The sequence below is a fragment of the Euprymna scolopes genome, chromosome 5, assembly GCF_053919585.1.
Source record: "Euprymna scolopes isolate OS-2025 chromosome 5, ASM5391958v1, whole genome shotgun sequence".
Taxonomy (NCBI): Eukaryota; Metazoa; Mollusca; class Cephalopoda; order Sepiida; family Sepiolidae; genus Euprymna; species Euprymna scolopes.
In genome coordinates this window covers 170,708,431-170,724,032 of record NC_136486.1, presented here as the reverse complement: position 1 = coordinate 170,724,032, position 15,602 = coordinate 170,708,431, and the positions used below count along the sequence as shown (strand labels likewise).

General features: G+C 37.2%; 1 pseudogene; it reads right to left on the bottom strand.

Annotated features, from left to right (window-relative positions):
• Window positions 1–6,942: 6,942 nt before the first annotated feature.
• On the bottom strand, window positions 6,943–7,102 carry LOC145277247 (U2 spliceosomal RNA; annotated as a pseudogene).
• Window positions 7,103–15,602: the final 8,500 nt, after the last annotated feature.

Sequence of the window (15,602 nt, the reverse complement as noted above, 5' to 3'; positions counted from 1 at the left end):
TCTGGTTGAAGCTTTTTTAACACTATAATTGGGATGCCATCAGGGCCAGTTGCTTTACTGGAATCTAGGTTTTTTTATTAGCTTGGCGACCTCATGCACGGATTTTTGTATGTTACCTAGCTTGTTCTGTGTTATAGGAGGAAATATGGGGAGTTGATGACCTTCGTCGCATAGGGTAGAATTAGCTGCAAAGTTCTTTGCAAATAGTTTGGCCTTGTCTGATGCTGACGAGATGACCTCTGGTCCATTGATAATGGTTGGTATAGAACGCACACTTCTGTTCAGGATTTTATTTGTTATTTGCCAAAACTGGTGGGAACCAAGCCGCTGATCAGCTACCTTGGATTTAACGGACTGGGCATATAGCTCTCTTGCATTTTTTATTACTCTTTTACGGTGGTTGCTGGCAGTCCTGAAAGCAGCTTTAGTCTCAGTGCATCTATTACGTTGGTAGCTATGGAAAAAGTGATTTCTGTGCGCGATAGCAGCAGCACATTCTGGGGAGAACCATGGCTGACTGTGAGGTTTTTGTTGGAATTTTTTAGATGGTATGAATTGGTCTATGCCTACAATTAACCATTTGGTCAGATCTGATACTATAGAGGACACTTCCTTTTTAAACATTGAGTGCAGAGGTAAATCAGATATGAATGTACGGAAGCTATTCCAGTCAGCCATAGAGTATCGGTATACAGTACGGTGGAGGGTACGTCTGGGGGCTTCTTACATTTCGTTTTTATCTTAATTGATACGACGGAGGTGTCGGAGGATCCTAGAGGAGAATGAACGGTACATGAACATAGCTCAGGGGAAGTTGAGAGAAAAAGGTCTAAGAGGCTTGCATATTGATTGGGTGTATCGGGCACACGGGTGGATTTGCGAACTATCTGAGTGAGGTCATAAGCAATGGCAAAATCATGACAAAACCTCCCCTCATCATCTGTCTTATTTGAATGGGTCAGCCATTCCATCTTATGGACGTTGAAGTCACCACATATGTGGATGTTAGCCGAGGGATGTGAAGACAGTATGTGGTCTATTTTCTCAGATATGCTCTTAAAGATAGTAACTCCGCTGATGTGGGGCCTATAGAGGGCAAATATAAATGCAGTGGTGTTAGCAAGTGCAACCCTGAAGCACATATAGGGTAAATTAGGATCTTCTCTAGAGATATCCCTGCCATATGGGAAGCCATCCTTAATGTAGGCACATATTCCATGCCCATGGCGATCTTGGGTGTCAGATTTAGCTGTTAAATTGAAGTATCCATTAATTATGAACTCATCTAGGGAAGTGGTCGGCCCTATTCCAGTTTCACTTAGAAATAATATGTCCGGTTTCGTCTCCTGTAATTGGGTTTCAATCTCTGGAAGGGGTGAACGTAGACCCCTGATATTGGAAAAGGAGACCTGGTAGTAGGGGTCTACGCTGGAAGATGGGGTTCTAGGTTTTATCGAGTTTAATATTAATATTCCGAAACCAACAGAAAATGCATCGAAGTACAGAAAAAAAGTAAGCTGAAATTTTTGTAGAATCTACAACAGTATAGTAAATAATGGACAAGAAATAAAAATCATGAGGTTGTTAACCCGTCAACCATTAAGTTTGCTTCTAATTTCACATTGGACTTGGAAAGCAATTTCCTACCTGATATCCTTTTATGGAAAGATGCCACACAAGATGATATGAAAATCACCTCTCATCAGGTACATACAAAAAGACCTACACATCTCAAAAGCATTTCGACCCGATCTTATCCCCGCTGTACTATTAAACAAATGCTGCAAACTTTACAACACATGGTTTTACGAATCCTGCTTTCCTGTCTGCTGGAACACTTTTTTCTGTGGTGCCTGTTTTTAAAAATGTTGGCGAATAAACTGACCCATTTAATTATCTCCCCATTTGCCACCTCTCGCTTTTCGCCAAAATGTTTGATTCTTTTATTAACCAAACAGCTGCTAAACTTCTGACCGGTCAATAATATGGATTTAGAAAAGCCCGTTTTACAGCAATATCTTTACTTTAATCACTGAACGTACATACTATTCACTGGACAAAAAGGGGAGAGTAGACCGATATCCCTAGATATATTTAAGGCTTTTGACAGGGTATGGCCCGATGGTCTACTCAGGGAAATCAGACATACGGTATCACTAGAAAAATACTTAACATAATTAATTTTTTTAAGTAAAAGAATAATCCAGCTTGTCATCGACGGTCGTATATCTACACAATATGATATTAATGTGGGAGTAGCTCAGGGGTATATCCTTACCCCTTTATTATTCCTAATATGCATAAATTACATCCCTGATAAAATTGTCTCTGAGATATGTATATTTGCTGATGACACAACGCTCTATGACAGGCAAGAGGGAAAACAAAGAACACATATCTAAGCCAATAGCAAAAACACTAGTACAAGACCTCCAATCACTGATGGGATTGGCACATAATTGGATTGACATATTCAATGCTACCAAGACTTCAATAATTCCAAGAAACATGCTAAACCAAAAATACATTACCTCCAAATGATTCTTTTAAACTCCTCGGCATAACGTTCACAGAAAACATGAGTTGAGAACAGATAAATTGAGAGCATTGCCAGGGCCGCTGCGAGGAATGCAGAGTGCTAGAAACTAATAACGCTTGAAAGTATCATGTACCTCTATAAGGCCAAAATTCGCCCATATATAGAGTAGTATTGTCACTCCTTGACTCATGTATCCGTTACCAGTCTCGAAATCCTGGACAGGGTTCAAAATAGAGCCGGCAAACTGGGAGGTCATGAACTGCCATCTAAGCTTCAACCTATGTCCCATCGAGGTGAAGTTAGATTTCTCTGTCTGTTCCCCAATATTTTAATAGTGAATGCTCCGACAAAGTACAGACATTTGTACCCTCTCGACGTAAATACCCCCGATAAATCCGACAAGAAGCAAGATCCTACCCTAACACACTAGAGATTCCTAGATTTAAGAAAGCTTTTTACTTTAATAGTTTCTTTTTCAGAACTGCTAGACTTTGGGACTCCCTTCTCGGATTCTGCTTTTCCAACTTTACTGACATGTAGAAGATCAGACATAATGTAAACTGATATATTGCTCCTCATCTTCCTACATAGGATCCCTGCAACTCATGTCGCCGATTGTAGCCCACTACATCAAAGTTACACTGTGCATTGTTTGGGGTGAAAATGAAATAAATAAAGAGCAAAGACAGACAACAGAGGAAAATGACAAAATATGATCAGCTGCATATATAATATTTGGATTGCAGACACATCCCTCTAGACTGATGTACCGTCGGTTTGCACAAATATAAATGCATTATGTCTACACTATTAGCAACTATCTAATGTAATGTTAGACGCACTTTATAGACACACAATTATTCGTCATAAAAAAACTTACATTACATCGTAGGAAGAATATTATCACACACGCAATATTATTTGACGAGGTAATTCCAAATTTTCCTTCTAAAATGTAAGTCCTCTACCACCCCCAATCATCACCAGTAAGAAATATACACATTATAACAATACTTTCCTGGCACTCTTCGTAATTGTATCCTGAACTCATGGACACACCTCTATATTTCGATTTCCCAAATCAAAACTAATAATTTCACTTTTCTAAATATTCAGCAATTCTCATCATATTATGGAATTCTATTCTTATCCGTATTACCCAACAGTTATTACAATCCAAAAATGGCATAACTGTGAAACATTATTTGACCCAGTGATGAACCTGGCATAAAATAAACATTTGATTCTACAACTATTGCAACAAAGAAAACATATTTAAGATGTATAAACTCTTCGCAAAACAAGTTCTACGGAGGAAAATACACACACAGACACAGACACAGACACAAACATATATATATATATATATATATATATATATATGATTACATTTTTTTGGAAAAAGAAATCCAGCAGAGTGCTCAATTTAAAGAGAAATCCGAAACATGAGAGCGTATTTATATTTTGTATTTTTTATCGGGCTTGAAACCGACGGTACCAATCACTTGTCTCATCTAACAACTCACTGTACACAATATATATATATATACACACACATATATATATATATATATTTATATATATATATATATATATATATATATATATATATAGTAATTTATAAAATATATATGGCGATTAAGCTACACTGAATATTCGGCGTTTCATCCACTCTAGGATTCGTCAGGCTTACGCGAATTCTGTGGTTGTTTATCGTTTTTATATGGTCCTCTTCTGTTGAAGATTTTAGTTAACGCCAAAAAAAAATCCTATCAATGGTGCATTGTGACTTGAACGGTCCCTTAGAACCGATGGCCAGAGAACATTATAGATACGTGTTGAATTTCGTAGATGACCATTCAGGTTTAATAATGGTTTACTTTTTAAGGAACAAATCTGATACCCTGCTAGCAACTAAGAAATATCTAGCCGACATGCGCCCATACGGTGAAATCATGTGTATTCGCTCTGACAACGGTACGGAATTCACCAATAAAGACTTTGAACTTTTACTAATTAACCATCATATCAGGCACGAAACATCAGCTCCTAGATCGCCACACCAAAACGGGACTGCTGAACGTGCGTGGCGGACACTTTTTGAAATGGCAAGATGCCTACTCATTGACTCCAAACTCCCTAAAACCTCTGGACGTATGCACTTATGGCGACAGCCTATAGACGCACCAGGTGCTTTAACCAAACACTATCTATAACGACATATGAATCTTTCTGCGGTAAAAAAAAAACAAATTTAAGCAGAATGCATATATTTGGTTCAACTTGCTTCGCATATATAGAGAAAAAGAGTAAATTGAATATTAAAGTCGAGAGAGGTATATTTCTTGGATGCGATAAAAACAGTCCAGCCAATTTGATATTTTTTTTTTAATTTCATGATATTTGTGGATTCGTTTTTTTCTGTGATCATTTTTTTGAATTTCTTCGTAACTTCTGAGTGCTACCTTGAATTGGCTAAAAGTCATGCGTTTTTTCTGGGTTATAACGGTGGTAAATGGCTTGAAATCACTCGGTAATCCCTTAAGGACCATGGAAATTAACAGACTGTCACTTATAACTTCACCAGGCATTTTTAAAGAATTTGGAGTTGTCTCGGCTCTTATAATATAATCAGTAATAGTTTCTGCTTTCATTCGTTTTAGAGAGGTCAGTTCAGTGTATCAAGAAATAATTTGGGGGTTTCCTTTCGATAAATACTGCTTTCAAAATATATTTAATGCTTTGTAGCCGTCGTCCAGGGCTTCTCTCATTACCAGCGATAGACTTCGGTCATCTAAACATTGTATTAATTCCGCAAAGACAGTTGCGTCCTTTTCAATGAAGTCGGGGTCGTTTCTGTTTTCTAGTTGTGTTTGTAGTACTTTGTGTAGCTTTGGGAATCGTAGATATCCCAGAAATTTAACTAGCCACAATTCGATCCATCGAAATAAAGACGTCGCTGGACCCATAACCTCTAGAAGTGTAAGCCATGTTGAGTTTCAGAACAGTTTCAGATGGTTCGCTATTACACACAAGTCCTGGGAGGTGACTTGTTTGTAGTAGACAGTTCCACAGAACAAAATATTCTTACCGTGTCGAAAACCGGGAAAAGAACATGTGAAATTGCTCTAGAAAAGTTTTAATATTTATGAAGCAATTCTGGTTTCTGATTGGTTGGTAGCAGAACGTGAATTAATTTGATTTGTCAGTTCTTGGCAGCATCGTTTATAAATAGAATCGTCCGACTGTGTGGGATCATACCCCATTAGCAGCCCAAAATATTGAAACAAATTCGATCCTGGGATATGCTAGGTATTCTGCTACTATATGTTTTCCACTTATCTCATTCAATACTGGGCAACGCTTTCTGATAGTATATATTTGCGTTTATCACATTCAATCCCGGGTCTGACTTCATGACCGCCAACCCACTGTTAAAAAAATATACATGAAATAAAGTAATGTTTTAATCATAAATCGTTTCAGCTATTTCCGGGACTGACTTCATATCCCCCAACCCACTGCTTTAAATATACATGAAATAATGTAATATCTAAATAGTAAACTGTTTCAGCAATTTCCGGGACTACTTCCTATCCCGCACCCCACTGGTAAAAATATACATGAAATAAAGTAATGTTTAAATCGTAAACTTTTTCAGCTATTTCCGGGACCAACTTCCTATCTCCCATCCTACTATTAAAAATATACATTAAATAAAGTAATGTCTAAAACGTAAATGGTTGCATTCATTTCCGAGACCGACTTCTTACCCCCACCCCACTGTTAAAATATACATGAAATAAAGTAATGTTTAAATTGCAAACGATTTAAGTAATTTCCGGGACTGGCTTTATATCCCCCACCCCACTGTTTAAAATATACTTGAAATATAGTAATGTTTAAATCATAAACTGCTTCAGCAGTTTTTGAAATTAATACATGAAAACATTAACACGGTTAAGGATTAGGCAACCACTGCTTCAACATGAATTTCTGAGTGTAATATCAGTTCCAGCATTCCAGTGACTGCAACCTCCCCTTCTTTCGGTCTTGGTTAATGGACGAGAAATTCTTCATTGCTGATACAATTTTTATTTTTGTTATTGATCGGAGTACACCTTTTAGGGAGCTGGTTTCCCCAAAAATTTTTAACTGACCTCATGTCCAACTCCGTCTTTGTGGGGAGGCAACTAAACAAACAACAACAAACAATCAGAAGGGACACTTTCCAGGGCATCTTATAATTAATCAGACGATACATTTCCAGTGCATTTCATAATTAACCAGAAGGAGCATTTCCAGGGCATTTTGTAATTAAAACAGAAATTACTTTTCCCAGTTACTTTTTAAATATTAAAGGTTTGTTACATTAAACATAGTACTTATTCACAATACCTCCCTGCGGGACAGATTTAGACACCAGGGTCGTTTTTAATCCGGAGAAAAAAATTGACTTAGTCGCAAAGGATTTCTCCTCCACTAAGAGAGAATAAATTGAAATGTAGCATCGGAAGAACAGATACTACACTTTGATCTTAGCCAAAAGGTCAAGAAAGACAAATCATTTTTATTAGCTTTGCCTCAGAGCGACACCATTTTTTGTTTTATTTTTAAGGAGTGGCAAGTTTTATTTGGAATATTCCACATTTTTGAGGGATACACAGCATGATAACGGACGGAGCGAAAAACACAAGTATACCTACTTACATTTTTGTTCTATTTAAATGTCTTGAGCCGATATAAAACTATGTATCTTCGTTATTGTGAGATAAGTTTATGTCTATTTACAAACACTATTATAAGAGATTAAAGTTTTTGTCACAATTTTCAGGATTCAACAAAACAAATTCTTATGGAGTTTTTTTTTTATGTTTAGTCACGTGACATTTGCTGTAAATACATGAAAATTAGCTTACATTTTCCGCGAAAACTACTTCCTTCAATTATTAATTTATGCATTATCGTTTGCGTGTATTTTGGATATTTTCAGCTCTACGACATGGCAATAGCAGTATCCACAAGTGTTGAGAACGTGACCATAATTATAATTCATTTTGCCTATTATGTTTGTTGTTGACCGGGTATACTTAGATACTTTTAATATTTGTCGAACATATTAAAATAGTATAATGAAAGAACAATGAATTGTGAAGATAATATAGTGTAAAGGCCGGGATTTGTAATCTTTGTCTGAATTCGTTGAAAATTATTTACACATTCGCACTGTCAATCATTTCTATAACACGAATGCAAGTAACATGTATTCACTAAAACAGCCCCAGTTTAAAACAAACAATATTTCATGTTGAGGATTTAGTTTATTTATTAAGAAGCAGGGTTGCAAATAAAGACAAATATATGTTCATATCGTACATTATTAATTAGCTTGGAGGCCAAGCGCTTACCTTTCTTTGAGAAACATAACTATATATATAGCATATATAATCACCGGATAGAGATATGTAGAAAAAATACATTACAATTTCAGATGTTATAAAATATCCCTGGCATCTATATTGTTTGGACTAGTAAGATTGATGTAGTGTTCTTAGCTTGAGTCTCATTTTTACATCAGTTCGCTTGATTTACCCTCAAACTTTCTTCCTTGTATATCTTGTCAGACTTGGGACTGTTTCTATCAAACTTCAGAATTTCGAAAGGAACTCTTTATTTACTTCACACTTGATATTGTTCTGCCATGATAAAAGGTTCTAAGTAATTCGCAATTATATTTTCGGTCGGCTACCATGACGATTGGACCTTTAACCTTCAGGAGGATATGACTCTAAAATGGAAACTTTCAAGGGTGTCATATAGATCGAGACGGTGTGAAAATAAATTCTACAGTGAGAACAGTTGTCAGGATAATCCAAATGATACGAATAATTAAACTTCATTTTCAAAATTAAGAAAAGTAATATCATAAGTAGTGTTTATTTTTATTTGTTAGATATTTTTCAGACGTCGCTTGCGTGCATCGCAACTACATTAGTAATAAAACTAACTGTACATGAAAAAAAAGCAAAGAAAGTTATGGATATTCATATCGTATTGTAAATGTTGTGAACGAAAATTGTTGAGTATTTCTCCTTATACATTCATATTGAAATAGAATATATCAATCTCAGTGCACGAAAGGGGCGGACGAATATTCTTTTTCCTTATTCATAGCAGAAGCAGATCACATAGAATTGAACATTATAAGAAATCGTAAAAAAACGTAATATATACATTCGTCTTAAATTTAAAAAAAAATGTAAACCTATTCAAATTGGATTACCTACTCCAGCTCTAAACTATAAGCGTTCAATGAGCTGATCAGAAAGATATACACAAAAAATAACTGATTTATTTATTCGATTAAAATAAGAAAACAAACAAGGAACAAAAACAGGTACAGCAATACCCTGTTTCTTACTTTATTGTTTTTTTTCCAAGTGATAAAGAAACGTAGAAAGTTCGGAAACCCTTTCGTTATCTGTAACACTCTCTGTTTCCTCCTAACTCTGATATCATAGTTTTGTAGTGACGTAAAAAATTGTTCAACTGTAATCTGCAAATTTGAGTTTTATTTTACGTTATCTAGATTTAAATTTTGATACATTTTTTTAAAATAATTTATTTCTTTATTGTAAAGATAATATATGTATGTATATATATATACATGTGTGTGTGCACTGTTTATATCAGTGTATACATACGAATATATAGCATATATATATATATATATATATATATATATATATATATATATATATATATATATGAGCAAACAGTTAATGAAATATGTTAAAAACATTTTGAAATGAGTTTAATCTGAAAAGGAAACACTAGATAAATGGATAGTCCTTAATCCGCAGAGTTTCGAAGAAATACTCTACTTCTCATCAGAGGGTAGGAATTAGCAAAATTCGGGATCGGATTTTGCATGCAGAAGTATTTGATGAAACAACAAATAAGTCAAAGATCTTACTTGAAAACAAAATAAGCGAATATGGTAAAGAAAAGGTTTTATATATATATGAATACATAGATAAGTATATATATAGTAAAATAAATATAAAATAAAATATACTTTAATAAAGCATAAACATATTAATACTTTAATAAAGCATAAACATATTAATTAATACATAATTTAAAAACCAATCACTCACGCACACACACACACACACACACACACATATATATATATATATATATATATATATATATATATATATATATATATATATATATACATGTCTGTATATATCTATGTGATTGGTTTTTAAATTATGTATTATGTATTAATTAATATGTTTATGCTTTATTCCTATATCATGTCTTTTTTGGTATTTGTATTGTTTTATTTTTTTCGTTCTATAATATATATACACACGCACACACACACACATACACACATATATATATATATATATATATATATATATATTTATACAATACATGCATATATGTATATATATGTGGGCTAACAAACGCATATATATATGTGTGTACATTTGAGCGTACATCCTTGTAAATCAAAATTAAACAAGTACACACACACACACACACACACACACATATATATATATATATATATTGTTTCCAGTACGTTTCAGATGAGATAAGTCATTGATACCGTCAGTTTCATCCCGATAATTAGATGTGTACATCAATGAGGACATGAAATCTGCATCGTGTGTCAGCGGAGAAATGGCTCAGTTTTGTCTGCAGTGCAAGAATCCTGAACGTTTGAGGGATGGAACGCGCGTATTGGGATTAGACGTCTGTGATGGATGCGTAGCAGTGAGATTCCAGGCATCCCTGACGTTATTACGAGGTGGGCCGTTTTTTCCTGGTGTGGGAAACTTGTTGGATACTTACCAGCATGTGACTGGCTCCGTGTAGCTGTGGGTGTCTTCAAACTCAGATCGAATTTGGTAACCACAGGTTGGGACGATGTTCTTGATGATGCTCTTCTAGCTCTGATGGTAATTGAGACCCTGGAGAGAGTCAACAAGGAGGACCCTACCCGTGGAAAATTGTGTGTTTATGCACACCGCGTAAATGTGTGGGTCGACGCTAGTTCATTGGTATTGGGAGTCGCATTAGAGAGAGGAGGGAATGTGTTTGAAGACGCATGTTGGCTGTGACCCGTGAGTGATGCTCAGCACATCAACTTCGCAGAGTTGGACGTTGTTGTAAAGGGAATAAATCTCACACTGCAAGGGCAATCGAAGAAACTGTACCAGTACACGGATTCTCCCTGGGTCTACAACTGGGTGTCTGACACGCTTTCAGGACGGATAAGAATCCGCACTAAGGCAACCAGCGAGGAGTTTATCCGGCAAAGGCTAGACATGCTGAAAAGTCTGATCTCTAAGTATGGACTATCAGTGGGGTTAACGCTAGTAACATCACATTTTAATCGTGCCGACCAACTAACCCGTGTACCTCACAGATGGTATTGAACCGTGAAGATGGGTGTGGAGCACACTGCTCGATATCACACAGTTGGAATTGGCGCGATTAACCCATGTCAAATACAGAAGATTCATGCACAGAGCGGACATCCGGGTGTCAAGAGAACAGTGTATTTTGCGAGGCGTGTGGACCCAGCAGTGACAAAGGCAGATGTCAGGCAGATTGTAAGGCACTGTGAGGCGTGTCAGTCTATTGATCCTGCACCAGAGCAATGGTGAAATGGACGATTGGACGTCAAGAATGTGTGGCATCGGGTGGCGATGAAAATTACCCATAACAGTGATAAACCCTTTCTAACTCTTATCGCGTGTGGACCCACGCGTTTTGCGGTATGCGGATGCATGATTAGACAGGACTCGGCAAGTGTTAGTCGCATCTTGTCATCCATCTTTTTTGAAGGGGGTCCGCCGGAAGAGATCTTGACGGATAACGACGCTGCTGTTAAGATGAATGGAACGTCCGACTACGGCTGCGATGCGCTCATATGTCATCGGGGAATAGCATCGCTGAGAGGAGCCATCGTAGCAAACAGAATCAGACCCAGATCCGAAACCAGAACCAGAATCTGAATCAGAACCAGAATCTGAATCATAACTTGAACCTGAATCTGAATCAGATCCAGAACCAGAGCCATAACCAGAACCAGAACCAATAATAGAACAAGAAAAAGGACCTACGAATGTGCCCCTTTGCAGAAGTAATCGGACTAGAAGACCAACCCTGCAGTGCACTCTGTGTCATCATCAGATCAGGGGGAAGTGTAATACTCACCAAAGTAGCAAACATCCGCATATTTGTGCAGTGTGTGGATGTGCGTGCGAGCAGTGGCGTGACAGAGGAGGGGTAAACTTTCCGCGCAGTGAAGTGTTGGTTGGGAAAGACGGCACCTGCTATTTTATAAACTATGGTCTCGCGAAATCGCGAGATCACGAGAAAACAGAAGGCACACATGCAAATGAGACTAGGTGAAAAACTGCATAAAAGCAAGCTTGAGTGAGAGGAGGGAACTGCGTCGTTTACAGTCACGAGGTTATTGTGTTACTATTGCGGGCGTTGGTGACGATTGAAGTTGAATTCGATAAAGAATGCATGTGCATTTAATGTGTTTGGGAACATTCCTACTTACGTTTTTTTTTTATTGGAATGTGTCTCAGTATCAGAAATCATTAATAAATTCCAAAGTACGAGGGGCGTGCAATAAGTAATGATCCTGACTCACTTCCCATAGTAGTAGAGCAACGACACTTTCCTTTCAAAAACAACTTCATGACATGCGAGTTAATGACCGGAGCGTTGTCTTGCAGGCGGAGGGTACGTTTGCTGATCTTGGCCCGCCTCTAGATTTTGATAGCTTTCCTTAATTTCATAAAAAGTGAAGCATAATAGGCTTCTGTAATCGTGGTACCCTTTGCCAGAAAAACTGTCATTACTACTCCGTCCTGGTCCCAGAAGTGTGAGCATGACCATGCCAGCGGAGGGCTGCACCCTTGCCTTCTTTAGAGGTGGTGAGTCCAAGTGCTTCCACTGCATTGACTGGGCTTTGGACTCTGGATCATAGTGATGGACCCAGGTATCATACTGTGCAATCAGTTTTTTTGATAGACTTCGACTCATCTTCTTGGCACATTTCCAAATTAATCCTCGAGCACTCGACGCGTTCACGCTTCTGGAATGGTGTTAGCAACCTGGGAATCCATCTGGAAGAGAGCTTATACATATGCAAATGGTCATGAATTATAGTTTCCACAGATTCCTTACTAATCTTGACATATTGGGCTATTTGGCGAATAGTAATGTGCCGATCTTCCAAAATGGCAGCCTCAACTTGATGGACAGATGCCTCATCAATGGCAGAAGGGGGCGACCAGGTCTGGGAGCTGTTTCCACATACTTCCGGCCATGTTTGAATTCACAATATCAGCATTTTACAAGGTCATATGATGGGGAATTATCGCTACAAGTTTCTGTCATTTCATCAAAAGTCTCCTGTGGTGTGCGTCCTTTCAAATACAAAAACCAGATCACTGCTCGACATTCAACAGGCTCCATTTAACACCTGACAGCTCAAACACCTGTAAAACAGAAACAACAATTAGTTCAGAGCTGTAATTTGACACATAACCTGTAGAGACATAAATCATTGCACATGGAAAATTTCAACGAGATCAGGCAACTGAAATTGGGTAAGGGACATTACTTATTGCACGCCCCTCGTAAGAATAGAGTTCTAAGTTAATATCACAATTGCATTTGATCAGTCGTATCACCGTACACTAGAAAGGCCCAGCTGTAGATTCTTTACAGGGGCGTGTTCGAAACATATATTATCCTCTTTGCTAGTTTGATATATTATTTTTACGTAATATTTGTTTGCTCCAGTCGGAGGACCTGCGTAACTGCTGTGTCTTTGTGTGTGGATGTGTTTATTTTTCACGTGTGCGCAGTAGACGCGTTTGAGTTTACACACACTAGACTGACCACCATTTATTGAAGACTAAATGTCTGTAGTGTGACAAAGTCAACGTTAATTTTTAGATCAAAATATGTTTATTATGTATATATTATTCTAAAATAACAATGTGTGTATGATAATATAAAATAGTTGATTATCTTAATTTGTCGTATTCCATCAAATGAGTCTGGAAATAATTGGTTGTTCTGGCTTCTCTATAGCTGTATCAGAAATATATTTTATAACTATTTAGTAGCAATATATTTTTAACATCATATATATTAGGTGGAATTACAAAATTTTCGCACTGGAAAAGACAACATGATTCCATTTCTGTTTGATGATACTGATGTTCTTTTTTTAATCTACGAGTTGGCTAGTTATGTATGAATCCAGAGGCAACAAGAGCTTTCTGTCAATTCCGAAAGTTACTTAATGTTCTACTGGCAAGAGCGGAGAGGCGCGTCTGTACAATCCATGCAATGTACCGATCTAGTTATGACAACAGAACCATGTGAATGTGCATCGCTGCATTATTACAACGGGAAATAACGAATAATGATGTAAACAGCTTCCGGTCAGGTTTATGGTTCTTGGTGTCGTTTCAAGTGTGAGCCACATCATGCTACCTCACATTTTCGGAGTAACTTTAAAAGTAAACACCTAAATGCACCTGGATATTCTGAAGAGTGGTTCATCGCCTTGCTGTAATGAGGAGGCCGATGGCAGACCCTGGGTGAGGTAGCAGGTTAAAAGAGACGCAGGCTGTGCTTCCAAAGGAGTAATACGACTTTTTATCTTTCTCTTACTGGCCTCAATCCTCCCCGACTTGAGCCTGCTTTACTTCTTCGTTTCGTCATACGTCGAGACCATCACTAATATGGTCCCCTACGACAGCAACGCTAGTATGTTCGCCACAATCTGCCGAGTATTCGTTAAGTATTCGGCAGCCACGCTTCTGGAAAAGGTGTGCTTCCAGTTCCAGACCGTATCGAGGAATGATTGAGACTAAGGCGGCTACATTATATAGATGTCAGTTCTACAAAAAAATCAATCACATGAATTGATTTTTCAATAAATGTTTTATAATGAATCTGTAGCTATGGATTTCGTTTTTCAGACTCCTCATCTTCGGTGTTTTTTCCACTACGCTTCGGCCGTATAATCCTTCGGCCTTCTTCAGGTGTATTTCGAATTGTTTTTTGTTTTTTTAATTTCGAACCCAACCCTTTATTGTTATGCGGGTATCATGTTCTCATTCCATTCAGGCCGTCCCTGCTGCTACCGCTTAATATTATTGCTGCTGCGTCTATCGCTGTCGCTACCATTGTATTGTCACTGCCACTGCTTTCGCTCAGGATTTAACTCAGCGCGTTGGAAACTTGCAATGTATGATTCAACTTCTTAGTCGCCTCGGCCATGTGTCACTAGGACGACGATGTATCAATTTCCCGAGTTCGAGATACACCTGAAGAAGACTGAAAGATGGTACGGCCGAAACGTAGTGGAAAAAACACCGAACATTAGGAAGCGAATCCGACAAAAAAAAAAAAAAAAAACGAAATCCATAACGAAATCACCTCATCCCAGAACTATAGGCAATGAATCTGTAGTGTTGTTTTCTTTAGGGCGACACTTTTATTATGCGACCCCGTATATATATATATATATATATATATATATATATATATATATATATATATATATATGTATGTATGTATATGTATATATGTGTGTGCGTATGTGTGTATGTGTTTATTTCAACCTCGGAAACATTTGCTTAAATAATTACACGATTGTTACTATAAACGGTGATAAACAAATGATCCAGCCCATGTCATCAGACAATTCAATCTAAAATGAATTATAAGAAAAAACTTTTTGATTGCATGTGGATATTAAAAAACAATAGTTGGAGTAATGGATAGATAGGAGAGAGAGGAGGAGAGAGAGAGAAGGAAATGATGGAAAAGAGGTGGGAGAAAGAGAAAATATAGATAGTTACGTTTGCATTATGCAAATAGTTATTCAACTCATTAGTGCGTAGTGTATCGCGTATACTTCTATTTTATAGTCGAATATTTCGTATGTTTATCACTAAGTTTATGGGAATTTAGTGTGTAAAACCGTGTCAAACCT